Source organism: Labeo rohita, chromosome 1 (assembly GCF_022985175.1).
Source record: "Labeo rohita strain BAU-BD-2019 chromosome 1, IGBB_LRoh.1.0, whole genome shotgun sequence".
NCBI classification, from domain to species: Eukaryota; Metazoa; Chordata; class Actinopteri; order Cypriniformes; family Cyprinidae; genus Labeo; species Labeo rohita.
In genome coordinates this window covers 47200205-47215182 of record NC_066869.1, presented here as the reverse complement: position 1 = coordinate 47215182, position 14978 = coordinate 47200205, and the positions used below count along the sequence as shown (strand labels likewise).

At 30.8% G+C, this 14978-nt stretch overlaps 1 protein-coding gene across 1 annotated transcript in view; it reads right to left on the bottom strand.

Moving 5' to 3' along the window:
* gpc5a (glypican 5a) overlaps positions 1–14978 on the bottom strand; it is a 214701-nt gene that overhangs the window by 38962 nt on the left and 160761 nt on the right. The window lies entirely within an intron of this gene.

Sequence of the window (14978 nt, the reverse complement as noted above, 5' to 3'; positions counted from 1 at the left end):
ATTTAGTATCTATCACTATTCTGGATAAAATAAAATAAAATAAAAATACTATAAATAAAGGGTGAAATTCCTAAAACTAAATTAATTATTAATTAAATTAATTAAATTATTATTATTTTATTTAATATAATAGTAATAATTATTATTATTATTTATATTGGCTTTATAATAGGATAAATTTAATTTAATTTAATTTAGTTTAATTTAGTTTCTTTGCCTTCATTTATAGTTTTAATCTAATTACATTATTATTTATGTAAATAATTATTTGCACTATTTATGTTATTATATTATACTACAATATTGCATTCTGGATAAAATAAAATTGTATTAAATTGTATATAATTTTATTAAAATTTAAAATTGTATAAAATAAAATAAAATAAGGAAAAAAAAACAAAAAAAAAAACATTATAATAAAATTAATTAATTATATGATGAAGGCAAATAATCCGGAAATTAAATTAAATGAATCCTTTAAACTAAATAAAATTAAACTAAATTAAAACTAAAATTAAAAATTAAAAATTAAAATAGAACAACGATTTTTACATTGAACTGACTTGATCCTGAGATTTGCAGCTCTCTGAAGAGGAAAATAAGCAGCGAATAACAATAAAATGTATTTGTATTACATGACTTCAACATAAATTGAATATAGTGCACAAGCTGTATTGACTAATTTATGAAACTTTATGGTACTTTTTGCATTGTTTTGAAGAAAGCCTCCGTCCTCACTCATTGCGAGTGAATGGAAAAGAACGAGCAGCACATCTTCATTCTCTGGTAAACGAATGGTTTAAAGACATTTGCGTGTTTGTTTGAACTCTCCCACCCAACGGCACTAAGTTATGATAACAAAGAAAAACAATTCATCCGCCACACAACGCCTCAGCACAAAGCAAACATCTGTTTCAAGTATGCGTTTTACAGCCCTCTCGTTTCAGCTCGTGCTACAGATCCGGCTCTCACGTGCCATCTGAATGGAATAAACAGAATCTATGGCTGAATTACGTCTCCTCCGAGGATAAACTGTTACTATTGGGCTCCAAGCACTCTCCTGTGGTCATTCCTTTATGTCAGGCCCATTAAACTGAAATTGTGAGTTTACGATCGCTGACTGTAAGACAAAACTTTCTCCTATAGCTGTGATATGACCCATGGGAGACATCTGCTCAACCTTAACTCTTGTACAAGACTTGATATCGCGCCAGCTTTCCATTTCTGTTTACATATACCTTACATTCCATGTTGAACTTCCCACACATACCGTGTAATGCAAATCGCACGGCGGATTTCTGCCGGTTTAACAGCAGGTGTAACGGACGGCTTCGCTGACACACATAGGCTGGTTTTAGCACGCTTTTGCCGATCGCATTTTCGGCTCCTGCGCCTGCCGGAGTCGCAGTATGAAACATATGAGAATTATTACTGAACAGCGTTGAAAGAAAAGCATCTGCCCTGAGAATCAAACGTGAAATGGGATGGATGCATGTGTCAAAACAATCATGCTGCTATTGTACTTGCCTTTACTATGTCTAATGCTTTTAAGATAAGTCTAATTGTATATCGTATGCGTAAGGATGGAAAACAGTGGCATGCTGACAAAACACCCTGATAAGAGTAGAAATAGGTAGCACATATAAATACTGGGTAATAAAGTCACTTTTTAATGATGATGGTGATGATGATGATGATTATTATATTTTTTAAATACATTTTTAAATATTTTGTTTTAGAAAATAATATTTTTAGCAATTAATTATATTTTTAATTACATTTTAAATATTTGATTTTAGAAAATAATGTTTTTTTATGATTAAAAAAAATTAATACTGTGGGTTATTTATTCATGTATTATTTATTATTCATTTTATATGCATTTTATTTTAGAAAATAATATTTTAGCAATTTTTTAATTACTAATATTTTGTTTATTATTATTATTATTATTACTATTATTATTTGTACCATTCCGAAGTGAATAATGCATGGAATGCTGGATCAGTGTTATTTTAGTATTATTTGTACTACTACACTATAGTAGCATTTATTAATATTTTAAAAAGCTTTTATTTTCATATTATTCATTTTATTTTTTGTTTTATGTTTTAGTAAATCTGTAGTGTAATTTTGATATTCAATTGCTTTTTGTTAATATTTCTATTTATTTTTATTGTAATATAAAACAATATTTTTATTAAATATTTTATTTTATAGTAGTATTTATACCACTACATTATTACTATTTTATAGTTTCTAATCATATTCTGTATAGCATTTATTTTTCTATGTTCAGTTTTCACTTAAATTTTAGTTTACATTTTAATAATTTTGTTATGTTAATGTTAATATTTTATGTTTTATTTTGCTTTTATTACTATTTTTATTTATTTTTATGTCAGTTATATTTTTAAATATCTATTATTTTTTATCAAAAGCTTTTTAAAAAGTAATAATATAAATATTTATATTGGTTTTTTTTTCACTGTCAAATAATAATAATAATAATAAATAATAAATAATAATAATGCACGCAATGCTACCTAGGATTAGTGTTCTTACTAAATAATTTGTTACTATACTATACTAAGTATTAACTAATATTTTTAATAACTTTTTTATTTCCAAATAATTAAAAAAAAATCAATTATTTTATTATTATTATTAATTTTATTTATTTATTTAGTTTTTACATGTGTTTATATTGTATTTTTACATTTAATTTTGTTATTGAAATGAAAATTAAGCTAAACAAAAATGTAGTATTTAATTTAAAGTTAACATAAAATTCCAAATTTTTAATTTTATGTTAACATCATTCATAGCATGTGTTTTTCCTCTGCATTTCTCAATGTAAATATATTTAATTTTCAGATGTACCTTGGAATAACAGTCGCATCAAGTTAATTAAGAGATTTTTCCCACGGCTTCCTGATTTTGGCACTTTCATTTGAACCAAGTCTCAAGTTCTCCTGTGAATTATTGCATGTTTCATATATCATCCGTTTTAACGCTCCTACGATTCTGAGACCAGAAACCCGTGCAATCTTCACAAAACACATATGCTTTCTATTTTTACTCTGTAACATTTCCCGTCGTAGTCTGACAGCTTTTTCATTATTTAGCTTGTATGATAAGTGTGAAATACACACTGTCATCCCTCCGGCTACACCTTGGTGTGAGGAGCCTCCGGTGCAGACGGCAGAGAAAAAACACAGTTCTCTAAAAACGCAGGTTAGATTAAGAGGTTGTCGGGTCGTGATAATACAGACGTGGTTGCGCTCGTGAGGCCGGATGACTGACAGCTGCAGGCCGAACGGATGAACGCCGCTGAATGTTGCTGCTCTGACAGCTTTTAAACAAGAGGACTTGGGGAAGTCTAGACGGCCGTCTGGACAAAGCTCACCATGGAAACACTCTGACTGACAGACATAGTTATTTACATTCTGTTCAACTCTTATTGAAAGTTTGAAATACTGAAAGTTTAAAATAACTTTGAAAAGCCAGAAGTTTGAAGAATTTATTTGAAGTACATCAAATAAACTGTTTTTAACATGTTCTGTTAATAAAACCATGTTTCTAACATGATTTAAGATGTTTTTAGCATGTTTTAACATTGCTAATGTAGTATGGCGTGATTTAACATGTTTAACATATTGTTAACATGCTTTAGCATGATTTAGCATATTCCTAACATATTTTAACATGGTTCTAGCATGAATTAGCATGTAGCTAACCTGTTTTAACACACTGGTGGCATGTTTTAAGGTTTTAGCATGATGTTGATAAAATGTTTTTAGATGTTTAGCATGTTGTTAACACATTGCTAATATATTTTCACATGTTGCTAGCATAAATTAACATGTTTTATCATGTTGCTAAAATGTTTTTACATGTTTATCATCTTGCTTGCATGTTTTAACACGTTTGCTAGCATGTTTTAGCATGTTTTAACATCGCTAACGTAGTATGACAAGATTTAACTTTTAACATATTGTTATCATGTTTTAGCATGTTGCTAGCATGATTTAGCACATCCCTAACATGTTTTTACATGTTTCTAGCATGAATTAGCATGTAGCTAACCTGTTTTAACACATTTCTAACATGTTTTAAATTTTTTAACATTATTGACCATGTTGATAAAATGTTTTTATGTTTAGCATGTTGTTAACCTGTTTTAACACACTGCTAGCATGTTGTTAACATGTAACATAACATGATTTAACATGTTTTAACATGTTTCTAGCATGAATTAGCATGTACCTAACCTGTTTTAACACATTTGCTAGCATGTTTTAGCATGTTTTAACATTTTTTGTAACATGTTAGCATGCTTTAACATGTTTTTAACATGTTTTAACTTTGTTAACGTAGTATGACAAGATTTAACGTTTACCATATTGTTAACATGTTTTAGCATGCTGCTAGCATGATTTAGCACATTCCTAACATGCTTTAACATGTTTTAACACACTGAACATGTTGCTAGCATTATTTAACACATTTGTACCATGTTTAACATGTTGCTAGTATGATTTAGCACATTGTTAACATGTTCTAACATGTTTCTAGCACTAATGAACACATTATTAACATTTTTTGTAACATGTTAGCATGCTTTAACATGTTTTTAACATGTTTTAACTTTGTTAACATTTAACATGACATGATTTAACACATTTTAACATGTTTAACATTTTGCTAGCATAAATTAGCATGTAACATAACATGATTCAACACATTTGTAACGTTTAACATGTTTTAACATGTTTTAACATTGTTAACATGACATGATTTCATGTTTAAGATGTTGCTAAATACTTTAACATGTTGCTAGCATTTAATAGCACTTGCTAACATTTTAACGTTAACATGAATTAAAACATCGCTAACATGTTTTAACATGATTTAGCATGTTGCTAAAATTACTCAACATGTTGCTAAAATGATTTAACACAAAGTTGCATAAAGTGATTTACCATATTTAACATGTTGCTGGCATGTTTTAACGTGTTTTAGTATGATTTAAAGTTGCTAAAATGTTTTAACATGTTGTTCGCATGTTTTAACATTTTAGCATATTTTAACATGTTTAATATGTTGCTAGCATTTTGTAACATGTTTTAGCATGATTTAACATGCTGCTAAAATGTTTTAACATGTTTTTTGCATGTTTTAACGTGTTTTAGCATGATTTAACATGTTACTAAAATGTTTTAAGTTGCTGGCATGATTTAATCAATTATGATTTGACAGCTTAAATACACTATAAGTTTTGTACAAAAGTTTTTAACCCCCTCAATTAAAAAAACGTATTGGGCTTTTTGTAGTTTTGATCCTCTGGTTTACAAAAACCACAAGTCAGATCAGTCTGAGGCCTGATCCGAGTTTGGCGGTTGTAGCTTGAAAACTTGGAGGAGATACTGACTAAATTTAGCTTGTTTAAATAGGATTTCAGTATGTTGGCTTTGTCAGTGTTTTCACTCCTTTTCTTGAGTGACGTGATTCAGAAGCTGAATGCGTTTGTTCTTGACTCATTCTCAATTCAGCATTCAGTCTTTCTGGAACTTGACGACTAACCAAACTAAATGGCTGAGTTTCAGTCGAACGTAAAAGTTCAACATGGACACATCAAAGTTAGGCATTAACCAAAAAAATAAATTCTTTCATGAATAAATGAACTGAAAAGTCAACTTTCACAAAAACATAAAGCCACAACAGTAAGTGAGGGAGCAGAATATAGATGCGGCGAGTCTCACGCTCTCTCGTTTGTGAAGAGCACAGCATGACACCTCATCAAAATCTCACTGCTGTTACTGCCAACTTTCTTTACATTTTGCTGTTTTATTCCAAAATCCTCAAGAAAAAAAAAACACATATAAATGATATAAATAAATAAATAACTCAAGTCATCACATGAGAAACCTGTCAAACGGAAAAGTTTGACTATCACTGGATGAATACTAAAACTATTTCATCACGTCGCTGCAGCAGACCAGAAAGAGTCGACAGCTGTGCTGTTTATACACACCTTGTTGTTTTGACCTATCAGCCTTAGGATTTAAGCAATTAAAAAATGAATCCTTTTTTAGCAAACACGACTATGCTGATATGTTCATAATGCTGCAAAGAACATATCATAGTGTATATGTGCTGTTTTCAACAACCAAACAAACAAAATAACTTAAGGGTTTTAATGCATTTCTCTCTCTCTCTCTCTTGAATGACAGTGAGATTATTAGTGTGTGCATTCTACATTAAAACAAAGTACGTTTATTTTATATTTGTTAATATGTACATTTTTTAGGTGCATTTATTTATTTTATAATATTTATTTATTTAGCATTAAAATAAAATGTTACCTGTAGTAATATTGCTTTCATTCAAAACAGAGAAAAATGCATTACATCATTCTCAATTGAAACAAAGTAAATGTATTTTATTTTAATAAAAATAAATAAGCATTTTTTTTAACAAATATTTTATTATAATTGTTTTATTTATTTTTAAAATAAAAAAATAAATATATTTTTTGTCATTCAAGAAAGAGAAAAATGCATTAAAAGGCTTCTTAACTGAAATAAAATAAATTTAGTTTTAAATAAAAAAAATAATATTTTATTATTTTTATAATTCATATTTTATATTTATATTTAAACCTACATTGTTTTAATGTACTATGGATACCTTTAAAAAATCTTAAAAAATATTTTTTATATGATTACATTTTATTTTTTTAACACTGCATTTATTTATTTATACTAAAAACTACTGTTTTAGTAAATTATGCACTCCTATAATCTCACTGTCATTCAAGACAAATGCATCAAAACCCTTAATTCCTAAAAATATATTATTTTTATATTACTTTTAAACACTGCATTTATTTATTTCTGTACTACGCACACCTATAAAAAAAACTTTAAAATAGTTTTATTTGATTAAATTAGAGTTTTAAACACTGCATTTATTTATTTATTAATACTAACAAATCTACTTTGTTTTAATGTATTATGCACACCTATAATCTCACTGTCATTCAAGACAGAGAAAAATGCAACAAAATCCTTCTTAATTCTTAAAAAAGATATTATTTTTAAACACTGCATTAATTAATCAATTAATTAATTTATTTATTTTATACTTATTTTTAAATTAAAACAACTACTTTGTTTTAATGTATTATGCACACCTATAATCTCACTGTCATTCAAGTCAGAGAGAGAAAAATGCACTAAAACCCATCTTAAATCTTAAAAATATATATTTTATTTTATTATTTTATTTTTAAAAACTGCATTTATTTATTTATAATTTTTCTATATGATTATCTACATATTTACAAAATAAAAATATATTTACAAATTTATGTATTATGCACAACTATAGCAATTTTGCTGTAAAGAGAAAAATGCAATAAACACTTCTTAATTAATGTTATAAACACCTTTAGTACTGAATGCAAAGCTTACACGCAAGTCTAAAAGTCTTTGTAAGGTAAAGTGCACATGAATCCATCTCGCACCGAAGCGAGAAAATCACTCGAACCTGCACATGCAATAAGGTCACAAGGTCAAGCGCCGGTTAAAGGTCTCAGACGTTGACGACAAACACCCAAACCTTCTCAATGTCCGCATGACTGGATCGAAAAAGAGACCTTTTGACAGAAGGGTTCAAACTCATGGGTCATGTTAAACTGCAGAAGAGGAAACATCTTCAGATTCCTTCAAATAGACATAAAAACAGTCTGAATATCATTGCATTAGATGCAAAATACACAACATTACACTTAACAAAAGAAACTTCTTTTATCAAATGTTCTGCATGTAAATCTTTTTTAATACTGTTATCTAATGCAACGACATTTGTTGATTTTAAGTGTCTCGAATGCATTTGATTGGTGCATGCAAACATGAAAGACGTCCACGCATACAAATGCGCCTCTAAACCGTCCCGTATCGCCGTCAAGGGCTCTGGAAAGCCATTCGGTTTCCAGCTGAGTGAGTTAAGCTGAAGAGAAACCCAGCGAGCGATATCAACATTCAGCTCATGTACAGTAGCTTCCCACAGTTTTATTCACAGGATTTGGCTATCCAAGCAGAATTTCCATGTTTCTCCTCCAGCCGTAGCCGTGCATTATGAGGAGACCGTTATGAACAGACCGGCAGATTAAACAAATCTCTTTACGCATTACCGTGAGGCCTGGCACCGAGCATTTATTTTACCTCTCGAGCAAAAAAAAATTAACTAAATATTCGCAATTGTACGTGCATCTCTCCAGATTACGCTGTGGCGAACAACGCGTGCGATTTAAACTCAATTAGCATGGTAAGCTTGTGCAAGAGCCGCCTCGCAAAATGGGCCAGCGCGTATGATCGCATTTCTAATTACTCATTAGTCTTGACTGTTTGGAGCAGATGAATCACAGCGCCATTATGCATGCTGAACAGATTCGATGGAGGGAAATATCATGATGAAATCTTCTTCCTAGCATTTTTGGCATGAAATGAGCGTCGGATTATGGACACTTTATCCGCTGCGAGTCCCACGTGAGAGAAGACGGCCCTGAGTAATGTAATCCTGCCACAGAAAGAGTCCAAAAGCAAAATGCTGACACTCTTTAAACAGACAAAAAAACATTGCTTTTTTTAATAAATGTACTTGCTGCTTTTAATACAGTGTATTTAATTATTTATAATGGGATTTGGATAAACAGAATGACACAATCTTTCCATGTTATTCTGAGTTTCCAATCCAAAATATTTTATTTTCAAACTGTGCAACAAATGCTTTAGTTAATCTGAGCGTTTTTTTTTTTTTTTTTTTTTTTTTTTTTGACTGTAAGAGGTGATGCAAAACAAGAAATGCTGTGAATCTCATTGGACTTCAACATGGTTATTATGGAAATAAATAAATAAATAAATAAATAAAGAGGTTAGCTGAAATAAAATAACCTTTAACTGAAATAAAATAAAATATTTTAACTAAATAAATAAATAAAAGTTACTTGAAATAAAAACCTTCAACTGAAATAAATAAAAGTTAATTGAAATAAAATAACCTTCAACTGAAATAAATAAATAAATAAATTCAGCTTATCACCAACCCAACCCAAAACAACCTTTAACTGAAATAAAATATTTTAATTCAATAAATAAATAAAACTTACTTAAAATAAAAAGCCTTCAACAGAAATAAATAAATAAATAAAAGTTAATTGAAATAAAATGAGTTAACTGAAATAAAATGTTTTAAATAAATAAATAAATAAATACAAATAAATAAAAGTTACTTGAAATAAAAACCTTCAACTGACATAAATAAATAAAAGTTATTTGAAATAAAATAACCTAAAACTGAAATAAATAAATAAATAAATAAATAAATAAATAAATAATTAACCCAACATTTCTCATTTCATTTAGTTTAACTTACTAAAATATAAGTAAAAATATTAAAATAAATAAAACTTAATGTGACAACTTAATGATATCTGGTAACTGTCTTAATGGTATCATTCAGGTTATTCAGATTCAGAAATAAATAAATAAATAAATAAATAAATAAATAAATAAAAGCAAAAACATTACATAATAAGTATTATTTTTTAGTATTTTAGTAAAGTATTATTTCTCCCAAAAAATATTGCATTTTCAATGTGAGAAACACTAAACATTTAATAATAGTCTAAGAAAACCTGGTTATTGATCTATGCAGCATTTTGCAATATTTGCATTGCATATATTTAAAAGAAAAGAAAAGAAAAGAAAAAATTGTAAGAAATAAAAAATAATTTATAAAAATAAAAATATAAATAAAATAAATATGTTTATGTTTAAATCGATTTATATAAGTTAATAAAAGAAAATATGTATTAAATAAACATCAAATTTAAATGAACAAAAAAACAAAATAAAACAAACTGTTAAAATAAAATAAAGATATATTTCAATCCATTCCACATGTCTTGTGCATAACCACATAGAAAATGTAGTGTAACTCTAATAACTATTTCTACCCAAAGTGTAATGGTCTCATCTTGACAAAAACAAATAAATAAATAAAATAATCATAACAACAACAACAACAATAATAATAATAATAATAATACAAATAATAAAATAGAAATAATAAAAAGTACATTAATAAAAAATAAGAACATTACATAAACAAAATGTAAATTATTAAAATAAAATAAAATAATATGTAATTATATTAAATAAAATAAACTATTAAAATAAAATCAAACAAAAATCCCATTTCATTTCATTCCACACACCTTAGACAAACACATAGTTTAACTCTGAAAAGCTACTTCTAGCCGAAATGTAATTGCTTCATCTCGAGAAAAACAAAAAAGCAGGAAAATGTGCTGATAAAAGTTGTTTTCTTGAGAGCATTCTTCTGACCCTTCTCAAACTTCACAAATTAAAACTCAGCCAGAAGCAGCCCGCAGCTGACCTTCCCGTTCCATTATCTCCACTGTCTCACAAAGGACAGGAGGTGATAAGTTGTTTACTGTAAGGGTCCGGAGGGATAACAGGGTCCCGGCCTGAGGAAGCGCGGCGGCCGTGCCGTTACTGAGCTGAGTGCTTTTTCGCAGCGCGGTCGCTGGATGTGAGATTTTATGCCTGGTGTGGCAGGGAGAGTCGGCCAACGACAGACACTGTCATTTGGGTTCAGTTATTGAGTCGCTGCACATTCAAGGGCAAACTGAAGTTAGATAAGTGAAGTGAGAGTTCACCAAACACACACATAAAACATCGACCAACAGCCGCTGATAGCTCTGCACCCAAGTCAACCACTTCTCCAACACCACATTTAGGTCTTGGACAAAGAAACAAACTATTAAAAGGTGTTGACAAAGACGTCATGTTACTGCTATACACTACATTATATTGACTTATTACGTTAGTATTAACTTTATTGATATTTTATATTTTTAATTTTAGTTCTAGGTTTAGTAATTTTGTTGTATATTTTGTTTTGTTTTCATTTTTATGATACTTTTTATAAATTTTATTTTCATTTTTAGTTATATTAGCCCATTAAGTATGTGTGTGTATATAGTATATATTTTAGTATATTTATTTTAATATTTTTTAAATAAATTAATACATTTTTTTATGACTAGCTTTATGATGTATTTGATATGATGTATATGATATATTATTCTCTCTCTATACATAGTAAACACATATATTTTACATACAGCAATTTACATTTATTTAATCAAGCAAAATGTATTAATGTAATGAAATAAAATATACACAATTTAATATAGAATAAATATATTACATAATAAAATATTATTAATTAATAATTAATTAATTAATGTTACATTTAACAGTGTACACATATATGTAATCTATCCAAAATATTATATAATAAATTATTATAATTTAAAATAAATTATATAATAAATATATTAGCTTGCATAAATTACAACACACAAGCAAATTCACTTTCTTTTAATTGACTGAAAGCACAATTACTCTTGTCTAAACGACGGTCTCATCTCACCAAAAGCCTCTAGTGAAGCAAATCAGCCGTCACGTATGTCCACGTGTTGAAGTGTACACAGACATCTAACGGCGCGTGCGATGATGAATCGAAGTCCTGCCGCACTGACCACAGGGAGGGAAGGACAGGTGTGGGCGTATTAGATCTTAATGGGACCTGCAGCCGCTCGGGGAATTGACTTATTTGGCTGTTGGCAGAGGGGCTGACGTATCGCCGTCACCGCGGCTGATTATAGAAGCGCTCAGCAGAATGATGTGTGCTTGGCCTTTTCATGCTTCATTAACAAAATCAGGCAACCTGCCACATGCACGCCGCAGCTCATTAAGTCAGTGAGGGGAATAATGTTGAATGCAAAGTCTGGGAGAAACCGCAGAGCTGGCCATTAATAAGAGAGCGGGAGAATACGGACTGGACCGTCGGCAACTATTTACATGCTTATTTATGAATGCAAACTCATATGTGGGGTTAGAGATCACAACAAACCTCTGAGGAGAGGCTCTGCTGCTTTTCAGAGAGATCAAACTTACCATTTTTGCTTGGCCGACAATATAGGAGAAAAAAAAATCCACTGAAGGAGGAAACACAGGTGTGTTGGCACTTAGCAACCGCACAACAATTCCTTAGCAACCATTCAGAACACCCTAGCAACAACACAGTAATTCCTTGGCAACCACCCAGACTGACCTAGCAATCAGCCACAATGGCATAGCAACCACACAGCAACATATTAAAAGCACTCAGAACTGTTAGTAACCACATAGCAATGGCCTAGCAACCATCCAGCAAATCCTAGCAACCAAATAGTAATATGCTATAAGCACTCAGAACACCTTAGTTGCTACATAAAAACACCCTAGCAAACAACCAGAAGTCCTAGAAACCACACAGAAAAGTTACAACTTATAAGCACTATGAATACCATTGCAGCACCCTAGCAACCATCCATAAAGTCCAATCAACCACATAGAAACAAGCAATAACCCTATATACACAAATATCCCTAGTAACCACATAGCAACATGTTACAACTACTCAGAATACCATAGTAACTGTATAGCAACGCCCTAGCAATCACTCTGAACGTCCTAGCAACAACACAGTAATATGATACAAGCACTCAGAACATCTTAGTAACTACTGTACATAGCAATACCCTAGCAACCACCCAAATGATTCTAACAACTACAAAGAAACACGATAAAGGCATTTAGAATACCCTAACCACACAGCAATTTCTTAGCAACTACCCAGAATACCCTAGCAACCACATGGTAATTCCTTAGCAACCACTAGACTGCACTAGCATCCACATAGCAATTCCCTACCAACCACTAGACTGCCCTAGCAACCACCCACAATGGCATAGCAACACCCTAGCAACTACCCTGAAAGTCCTAGAAATCACAGACACATGATAAAAGTATGCAAATTACAATAGCAACCACTGAATTTGCCCTAGCAACCGCATAACATGTTACAGGTACTGAAAATACCACATCAACTGCATAGCAACACCCTAGCAACCACCCTGAAAGTCCTAGCAACCACAGAAACATGCTAAAGGTACACAAATTATCTAGCAACCATTTAAAATGTCATAGCAACTACATTTCAACATGTCACAAGTACTCAGAATTTCCACTGCAACTACATAGCAATGCCCTAGCAACCACCCTGAAAGTCCTAGCAACCACATAGAAACATGCTAAAAGTACACAAATTATCTAGCAACCATTTAAAATGTCATAGCAACTACATTTCAACATGTCACAAGTACTCTGAATACCTCTGCAACTACATAGCAATGCCCTAGCAACCACCCTGAAAGTCCTAGCAACCACACAGTAACATGTTAAAAAGCACACAGATTACCCTAACAGCTGTATTGAATGCTCTAGCAACCACATTACAACATATTACAAGTACTCAAAATACCACATCAAATGCATAGCAACACCCTAGCAACCACCCTGAAAGTCCTAGCAACCACATAAACGGGTACACAGATTACCCTTGCAACCATCTAGAATGCCCTAGTAACCAAACTGAAACATGTCAAAAGTACTCAGAATACCACAGCAACTGCATAGCAATGTCCTAGCAACCACCCTGAAAGTCCTAGAAATCATATACAACGTATGCAAATTACCCTAGCAACCACATTACAACATGTTACAAGTACTCAGAATACCACAGCAGCTGCATAGCAACGCCCTAGCAACCACATAGAAACATGCTAAAAGTATGAATTACCCTAGCAACCACTCAGAATGCCCCAGCAACCACATAGAAACATGTTACAAGTACTCAAAATACCACAGCAACTGCATAGCAATGCCCTAGCAACCACCTTGAAAGTTTGAGCAACCACATAGTAACATGCTACAAGTGTTTAGAAAAAACCATAGCAACCAATTAATTTTTTTTGATAAATGCTAAGCTTGTTTTTTTTTTTTTTTTTTTTTTTTTTTTTTTTTTCCTGAAAACTCAAAAATAAACCATAAACCATTAAAAAGTCCTGCTTTATTTCATGTGACACATAATCAACAGAAAACTAGTAATTATTGATAATTAATGAAATCAGGCTTTCTATGTATAAACACACAGATATATGCATCTAAACATGTAATTTTCATAATTTTACATTTGTGTTAACTACATGTAAATGACCAAAACAATGATCAACAAAGTAAGTAATTCTGTCATCTTTGACACGGTGAGCTGAAATTCTCCTCATTACCCTGATAAACGGATGTTAACGGCGGCTTTCACAAAGTTTACGGCGGTTCAGAGCGATAAACTCCACCGACGGCTCTCGAGAGGATAAATTCTCCATTAGCGGCTGGGAAACGTCAGGTAAATTGAACGTAACAGATCAATAAGCGGCGCGTGTATTAAAAAAACCCTAAGATTCAACGTTATGAGCCAAAGATGAAGCACCTGAGACGTCCTTCAGACAAAAGAGATCAGGACAGAACATTCACCTATTATACTGTGTGTGAGTCTGAAGAAATCCAATCAATGATGTCAGGATAAATCAAAAGAATAAAAACAACAGGATTTTCTGTCTTTTATTATAAATTGGACTTTTGCTTTGTGTCGTGTCTAATACATGAAAATAAATCAAAAGTAACAGATAGTTAGAGAATAAAAGTAAGAAATGTAATAAGAAATGTTGTTGACAAAGTGTATAAACATACAGCCTTGAATGATGAATAATTTCAGTTTCATTCAGAATTGAACATCTAATGCTACAATGTATTTTTTAATGTTGTCTTCTCCCTTTAAATACTTTGGTCAGGTCAAGAATGAAACAATTTTATATTATTTATTTGAAAGGGAAAGATGTGTTTCATTTCTATCCTTGTATTGTTCAACTGGTTAAGGTTGATAAGCAATTAGTAATGAGTGATACAGTACTTTTTAAAGAGAGTAATTAGTACTGTAAG